The following is a 9,365-nucleotide window of genomic DNA, read 5'->3' as shown; positions in this document are numbered from 1 at the left end:
CCGTAGCCACCGAGGGGAATTTATTGTAAGGATAAAGGAGCATCTCATGGAAGCGACGACAGGAGTGTGGCCGGGCCTCAGGAAGGAACTGAGGGCTGGAGAGCTGCCAGGACGCCTCCGCGTGCTTCATCTCTGGCGCTTCCCATGTGTGCTCTCTTTGTCTCCCTCGCTCACCGGCTTTCACTGCCTCTGTCCACAGGGAGAAACGCTGCTGTCACTCAGGGGGTCCGCTCTTCCCCGCTGCCCAGGATGACTAGTGGCTTTCAGTAAAAACTCATGGGAACAGGAGCCTGGTGGGTCAGATTCCCCCAGCGCTGGTCTGTGGACAGACGGCACAGTGACCGTCTTCTCATCCAAGGTTTCCAGATCTGGCCGGCGATTAGAGTCCCCCGTGGGAGATTTTTTGTTTTTATTTTTACATACAGACCCGGGTTCCACCTCAGGATCTATAGCAGCAGGAGCTGGGACTCTGCACTAAAAATTCCTCCAGAGATTCTGATGATAAATGAGATGTGAGAGCCAATGAAACCCACGTCTTAGGCACCCATTAATCTTTCTCCTAAGGACTCATGAGAGACTGCCTTTTAAGCTGTCTGTTTGTGGAGGCTATTACTCTAGGGCTGGAATGCGCAATTCATTTCAGTGCAAATATACGTGAGTGGGAGGGGGAACTCCCCACCCCACGGAGCACTTGCAGAAGAACCAGTCTAGTGGAAATCTGAGAAGCGGGCTCAGAGCTGGATCTAACATCACTGTTCTTAAAGGCTTCGTGTTCAGCACTTTTAGACAAGATTTCAAGAACCGTGCTTACCAGGTGAAATCTGGCTGAGTGTTAGCCAAGCAGATGATACAGCAGTGCGGGTCAGTGTGAGTCAAGAACAGGTTAGAACCTAGGGCTTCAGAAGGAGGAAAAATAGAACTCGGCAGGGAAAACGCAATCGTAGAGAATCAAGTTGTGTTTTATGTTCCCACGTTTTTATTTCTCACACAGGCTGTTTCTGCTGCCTGGTAAACCATCACCCCTTGTAACGTCGACTGGCTTGTTCTTTAAGACTGGACTTGTGTCTCCACTGAGAGAAAGCTTCTCTGACTCCTGAGTCCCCTGATCTTCGCTTCTGCCCCTGTAATACCCTCTGCGTACCTTGACCACATAGTGGATTGTACTCATTTTACTTCTCCATCGCCTCCACTTGATGATGGGGAGTTGGCACTTCGGTGCCTAAACCTACATGAGGGTTGGTGTGAACTGTCCTCCTGAACATTGTAGGACATGCCTGCTAATCTGGCCCCTGGCAGCCCTTCTGTCCCTCACATCCCCTTATTCCCACAGTCAAAGCCATTTTGCTTTTGCCAACAATCTCAATACCATTCCAGGTTCTGGGGGCACTCATCCCTTAATCATGGAAAATTTAGGGAGCCCTGCATCCAGTGTGCCATGCTAGTATGACACTGATGAATTTGGAAGATGTTTTACTCTACGATACTCTAGCTCAATCAGCCGTACTTCACTAGAGGGGCACGATTCAGATACTACCTCATTTAATTCCCACAATAAGCCTACAAAGAATGCTTCATGGGAAAAAACTGGGAGTCAGAAAGGTTAAGTAACCGACCTAAGCCACACCACCAGTAAGTGTCAGAACCAAGATCAAAACCCAGATCTGACCCAAAACCTTATGCTCTGAAACACCAGGCTGCACTTGAGTCCCTTTTTAAACTCACTTTACCGAGTCAGTTGCTTAGTTAACTAGGTACTTTATATAGCTAGTTATCGTTCCCTGTGTATGCCTCATAACTGAGTGTCTGCCTCATTTTCTCAATTAGAATGAAATAGCATTTGTTGGCTGAACATAAGCAATATAATTATATTGATCTAAACTAAAAAAAAAAAAAAATAGTGCCTAACCTTCTCTTACTGGTTATCAAGTACAGAATGATTTCCTAGACATAGCTATTTGAAAGTTTCTAACAGAATGTAAGCCTAGGCCTATTTGCATCTCATCCACTTGCCGTGGCTGAGGAACAGATTTCTCCTAGTTGTCCCCATTTTCCATAAGACATTCCTGAACTTCAAGGAAGTCCACTGTGCTGCTTTAGAAGTGGCCCTACACAGTAGGGTCTGAAAATACTAATAAAGAGAGGTGACGGAGCCAGCCACAGCTCTCAGAATAGTCATAACTGAGTCGCAACAGAACCACACAAGCTGGGTCTGAAATTGGGCACTTAGGGGAGGGCACAGTATACAAATTTTCCAACATACCATCTACATATCTGACAGCCCACACAAGAAAACCTTCTCCTCTGGTCTTAAAGAAGCAGTTCTTGAGACACGAGAGCTCCAGAGGATATCAGAAATGGTTTGCATCAAGGACAAGTCGGGAAGTCGAAAACTCAATTTTAAATAAACCATAATTATGCAGCCTCTCCTCACTGAACCGTGGTTCAAAGGCTAGAAACCTAAAGAGATGAACTTGGACCTAAGAGCAGAATCAACCCCACCTATACCGACAAAGGACATGAAACAGACTGCAAGCGGGGAGGGCCAGGCCTCTCTCTCCAGAGGCTGCACTAGTCCAGAGCCTTGCAGAGATGACATGCACCAGGCAGATACATGACCCTACCTTTGGGAGCAAAAGGGGGACAGGCTGATTCAAGCAGGCTCAGGTGTCACCTTCTGAAAGCATAAGGTTTTCCTCCAGCTTCATGAGCAAACTTTCATTCCAGATGCAAAGAACAATACATCGAGGCTTCCTCCCAGGGCAGAAAGCCACAGCGGCCTGCAGTGGGCAAGTGAGGCATCCCCATAAGCATAAAGAACAGGTAACTGGCAGTTTTACCCCCGATTCTGAATGTGAGTGATGAGCAGGTGACAGAAGTATAGGTTGGGAGGCGGGAGAAGGGAGGGGACAGCCACGTGTTTGTTTCTTAATATATCAACTCTAAGTGCTGGACACACTCATAACATATCCAGTAAGCTGGTAGAAAGAAGTTCTGGAACTCAAAATAGAGGTCTGGGCATCAGATTTTAGGAACCATTTGCAGGGAGGTGAGAGTATCCTATGTGTCACCGAAGACAAGAAATCAAGGTGAGGACCGAGGACATGAGCTTAAGGGAACATGCACTGGATGAGGCCTTCTGGTTACGCAGTCTCCACGTTCCTCCTCTTGTTTCTACAGAGATTCCTCTCAGCCCCGAGAAATCCCTAAGGCTCGCCTTATTCTGTTCCCTTCTACCTTGAACAGAAGTAGTAAATTTTCTCTCCAAACCTGACAGTCAGATAGAGCCTTGGAATAAATGACTTCACTCTGGTTTGTAAAAGGCCATAAAAAATGTTGTAGTAGAGTGATCTTTGAGTGGAGTAATAACCTTTCTCCAGAATAAAGAACTGTGGTGTCTAAAACAGCGTAAGATTCTTATTGCGTCCCATTAATCTGTATAGTTGAGGGGGAAAAATACTTATGAAAATGGTTTAAATTGTTACATTGGTACTTTATTACATCTAATTTTCAAAAGCTCCCCTTCCTTCTCTCCTCCCCACACACTAACTGGTAGAACAGAAGGAAGTTGCCTTTGTAAGGAATGTAGGACTTAAAGCAAGTTTTATGACTGAAGGCCTATTTATTATATTTTACCTGTCTTTCCTGAATTTCCTGAACCATCATTAAGTTATTGTTTGAAGTTCCCACATTCTTCTCCCTAGACACACAGAATGAATGAGAAGCCGTGGTCACTGTGTTCTTTATACATTTGGCGCAAGCTCGCAGAAGGGCCGTGTAATCACTGGGACACTCAGCAGAGCGAGCGATTGGGTTTCAGCTGTCTGCACTGGGAACTGTTTCCTAACATAATATATACCTAGCATGTGGGCAGTTTCAACACGGCTCAGGACTGAATAAGCACTAGACTGAGGTGGGAAGAATGCTAACCCAGGTTTCTTGACATTATCAGATAAAGGGAACTCAAGAGGCTTGGTGTTGGCTGGTTGACAGATAAGCTTTCTGACATTAATGCAGGTTAGTTTGTTTTACACTCCCCCTACAAAAGATTAACCCAGTTTTCCCAGTGCCCATGAAGGAAGTCCTGAATAAAAGCTTTTATCAAATGTGAACTTAAAAAACAACAACAAAAAAACACAAATCACTGATGGAAACATTTTACAAACATACAGAGAAAAAAAATACTTATGAAGGTCTTCATATGGAGTATGTCTAACCCTATCAATGAAACCTCAAAACCTTCAAGGGGGCCCTTGAGCAAGGTAACATCCTCACCTTTTACACATACCCTTCCCTGAAACTGAACGATGTGAAAAACAACAGAACACCACATCCACAATATTTCTTCCCTTCTACAAACCAGAGGCACTCAAGTTTACACGGGGCTCAAGTTGCTTCCTTGGGGCTTCCTAGCCTTCCCTGTTCTGTATTTCTATTAAGAGAGATTTAGAGATGGGGTATTTGAGAATTGTTAGGATGTTCAAAGTGGGATATGAGGTAAAAGGGGGTACCGTGGAAGTAAAGATTTTTATTTAACAAGTGGGCCACTGCCATCTCCAGATTCCTGCCAGGGAAGAAATATATCACTCCTGATGGAAGCCCCGCCAGCAAAGCAACCAAGAAATATAGAATGCTACAAATAGTTTTTCTCATACGTAATTTTCCCAGAATTTAAAATATTCATGCTTACAATACTCACTGACTGATAAGTACTTTTGAACGGTCAAAACAAGAATAGTTTAGTGATGTCAATGATTTTTAAACGTAACTTGGAATACTTTTCAGGACTACCAGAATTTTTATGATGCACTAAATGAAATGTACGGAAAAAAACTTTTCATGATGTTATCATGACATATTTATTCTAAATACAATGAAGCTCCACTTATTTAGTCTCATGAACTTATTAATATCACCTATCAACAGAAAGTAAATTAAGATTTTAGTTGCCACACCAGTTAATGAAAAATAACATATTGTGCCCTAACCGGTTTGGCTCAGTGGATAGAGCGTCGGCCTGCGGACTGAAGGGTCCCGGGTTCCATTCCGGTCAAGGGCATGCACCTTGGTTGCGGGCACATCCCCAGTGGGGGGTGTGCAGGAGGCAGCTGATCGATGTTTCTCTCTCATCGATGTTTCTGACTCTCTATCCCTCTCCCTTCCTCTCTGTATAAAATCAATAAAATATATTTTTTTAAAAAAAGAAAAATAACATATTGTATTATCTTGTTTTTTAAAAAAACATGTATTCTCTGTGATTTTTTACTGCTTTGAGTAATCTTTTACCAGGGGTGTTCTGTGATAGTCTTAATGATTTTTATAATATTCTTCAAAATTTATTAACACAGCATTTGAATTTTCAAGTCAGACTTTTTCTGACAGAAAGGAAGTCTAAATTGGTTATTTGAGTTGGTTGGTTATTTGAGACAGTGGATTAATTCTGGTTTTGATGAATTATATATTTAATGAAATATATATTATGATTAAAATATATTTAGAACATTAATCCTATCCAAATATATCTGAAAAGGTGTTTTGAAGGTAGCAGGTTGGATTTTCCAACTGGATTAATTTACTGGATCAAATAGTTTTTCTAAGTGAAAAAACTAACAGTTACAATTAATAATTATTTGAGTCTTGGTAAAACCTATTGCGTTTAAATGCCCAAATTTGAGAATGAACAATTCTAAATAACAAAGTCTTCTAAAAGTCAGGCAGCTTCCAATTCTGTTTTCAACAAAAACGAAAAATAAGCTAATCATGTCAGCTGAAAGCTGACTAAAATCAATGTGACTTTTAGTATTGAACTTAAGGAATTGAATAAAACTATTTTAATGAAGCTACTTCCATTCCCATCTCTTTAGTTAGGAGCTTTTTTCAGCATCACATAGATAGAAATAAAAGACATAAATAAAATTGACACTGAACCCTCTTTCATTCTAGCAGTGCCATAATCATCCAAGTGCACATAAACTAATCAGAAAAATTAATCTCATTAAAAGAGGACCTGTTTCCCCCTTTTTATTGAATTTATTGGGGCGACACTGGTTAACAAAATTATACAGGTTTCAGGTGCACAAATCTACAACATATCATATGTGCACTGTATTGTATGTTCACCACCCCAAGTCAAGTTCATCATCATTTATCCCCCCACACCCTCTTCCTTTAAAAAATATTTTGTCATTTTAGTTGCAAAAAATATGATAGTAATCAATATGACCTTCAGGTATAAAAATATATAGTAAATCCTATGGCAACAAACTCCACAATATGAAAATCTGGTCTAGTGAAACTGGCCCACATCCTCCAACCCAGCCCCGCATTCCCAACACTTTAAGTTTCTCTGGAGAAAGCATGTGGTATTAGTGGTGGTGGTTAGAAAGTGATGGCCTTGTGATCAGTGGGGACTTTCTCAATTTAGTGAGCAGTTTGTACAATAAGTTTTAGTACCTTAAAAAAAAGTTTTACTACCTTTACTTTTGTCCTTTCTGTGATAGTACAGACTAAAAGATACTTTTAAAAAATTATTATTAGCCCTACTGGTTTGGCTCAGTGGATAAAGTGTTAGCCTGCAGACTGAAGGGTCCCAGGTTCGATTCCAGTCAAGGGCACATGCCTGGGTTGCAGGTTCGATCCTCAGTAGAGGGAGTGCAAGAGGCAGCCAATCAATGATTCTCCCTCATTGATGTTTCTATCTCTCCCCTCTCCCTTCCTCTCTGAAATGAATAAAAATATATTTTTAAAATATTATTATTATTGCTGTAATATGACCCTATATTTTCACAATTCAATTTTTGGGCCCCATCTAGGTATTATATCATAATAGAATAAAATCTTGTGGGGAAAGTTGCAATGAAAACATAAGATCAAAGAGAAAAAAAGATGTAAAACTTTAAACATCTTTATGTATTTTCTGTATGGTTGATGGTATTAGGACTCCATTGGATATATTTGAAAGAGCGATGAACACTTTTTAAAAATGTCAATATTTATTCTATGCTGGAAATTATATCTTTTGCCAGTGTTTAAGAACAGCTTTTAATGTGCAAAGGAACAGAATATCTTTTTTAAAACTTTTTTTTTAAATGATTTGCACAGGGAGTGCTCGTGAAAAACAAAAAGTTTAAAAATCACTGCTTTAGAAAGAGGAATCTTAAGCAATGACCCTTTTCAAGGCCAAAAATACTAGGAGCAAATTCTTTTTTATCAGCAGTACATAGACTGAACAACTAGGAAGGAGAGCTTAACATTTGTTTGCTTTTTCTGGCCCCTAGAGGCAAAGCCAAGCATAGACAGGATTAAGAATTTCTTCTATTGATTTGGGGTCTCTAAAAATGCATTCATGAACCAGTTACAGGGAAGGGAACAGCCCATATCTCTAATTCTACCCCAGTAGCAATTCCTTCTTTATCAGAGTAATCAAGACCTAAGCTCTCTACCCTCTGCAATTTCAGGAAAAGGTGCTGACCTCATGGGATATATTTTATCACCACTAACCATTTTTAACCAAGCACCCCTTATATGTTAGGTTCTAGGGATACAACATGTAAAAACCCGCACTTGAGGAACTTATAATCTCATTGGAGAAACATAAAAGACAATGAGATCAATACAAATCTGTGTAGTACAAATTAAGGGACCAATGAGTATAACAAAAAAAATGTAATGAACAGCCCACCTAGTGTGGCTCTGTGATTGAGCATTGACCTGTGAACCAGGTCACAGTTCAATTCCAGGTCAGGGCACATACCTGAGTTGCAGGCTCGATCCTCAGTGAGGGGTGTGCAGGAGGCAGCCAATCAATGTTTCTCATCATTGATGTTTCTCTCTCTCCCCCCTCTCCCTTCCTCTCTGAAATATATATATATAAATGTGATGAACAAATGGAGTTATTGCCAAAGGTCAGGATAGTCTGGAAAGGAGAAGACTGGAATCCAAGTAGGTCTTTAAAAAACCAGGACCAAGACAACAAGATTGATGGGCTAATTTGCTGGGGACAGAAGTAGGATGGTGTAGGTGTGATGCAGGTATGATGGTGAAAGGAATAGTGATGAGTCCAGAGCAGATGGCTGCTAAAAAACTTGGAAGGGAGATAGAAACCAGACTGCGGAAGGTCTTAAATGCCAAAGGAGCGCTGTGTGTTATCCTATGAGAAATGTGAAGGTTTCTGAGATAAATATGCAACATTTTAGGAATCTTTTAAAAAATCACAGTCATATAGGAAGAGACAGCAAGAGATAGATGAGTCAGTTCCATTTTAGCAATAGCCTGGGTAGCTAGGATGGAAGCAGCCTGTTGCAAGGATACTGTGAATAAAAAATAAAGGTCATTGTACTAAAAGGGGCAGGTAATTCCCAGGTTTCATTCCCTATGATAATCACTGTCCCACTGACAATAAATCCAAAGGGAAAGCAGGTTTATGTTCGAAGGAGCAGGGCCAGCAGGCAAGAATGAACACATGAAGGGGAAGGCTCAATCTCCAACTCATCAGCCAGCACCAACTATACAGAAAATCATACATTTTCTCCTATTTTGTTCCCTTGCTCAATACAGGGGGAAAAGAATTAGTATTCTAACCTGGCCATTGATCATACTGCACCCACAATGATTTATCAGTATTCACCCTAAAGAAATTTTCCTTGAGAATATTCAAAAACAGGTCTAGCTAACGCCTCAGACTCATCAGCCTCTTACTTGTCTTGCTGCACGATTCATAAAAACAATTACCTCCATCCCTCAGCCCCTCATCATCCAAGCTTAAGTCCTTTGACCTCTGTCTCATTAGACTCATTATCGTCCTCACTTTCAGCATGCTGGAAAAAATTTAGAACGTAAGTCCTTTTCTTTTCCCACTGACCCCTGTCTCCAACAAGCCTTGCAGGCTTGTTACCTTTGAAGCTAACAGTATTTGTATGTTTGTTCCATTCAAAGAATGAACATCAAGTTATTTCCTGATATACATTTAGTACAATCAGATGATGAAAGTGTCTAGCTTAAAATGCAGCAGGAAGATATCCAGACTATGTAGGACAACGTATCTGTTCATAGAATATCAAATGAGCTGAAGTCTATCAGGGAAGACGGCACAGCAAAGGGTAAAAGTGCAAGGCTCAACTAAGACTGCCTTAAGTTTGAAACTCCCACTACTTCCACTTTGGCAAGCTAACCTCTCTGAACCTCCATTTTTCCACCTGCAAAATGGAGATAATCCTGCAGGATTCCACATTAGGAGAAATTCTTATTGTGCCTTAGCATCCTTACTACAGTTGAATTCTTGTTTGATGGAACCTTACATTGCTCGGTCAAAGAGGGAGGAATAGGCCAACCTTTTCTGCAAAGGGAGAGACAGTGATATTTTCGGCCCT

Source organism: Cnephaeus nilssonii (genome assembly GCF_951640355.1).
Source record: "Cnephaeus nilssonii genome assembly, chromosome: 8".
In the NCBI taxonomy this organism is placed as follows: Eukaryota; Metazoa; Chordata; class Mammalia; order Chiroptera; family Vespertilionidae; genus Cnephaeus; species Cnephaeus nilssonii.
Note: the sequence above shows the minus strand (reverse complement) of the source record.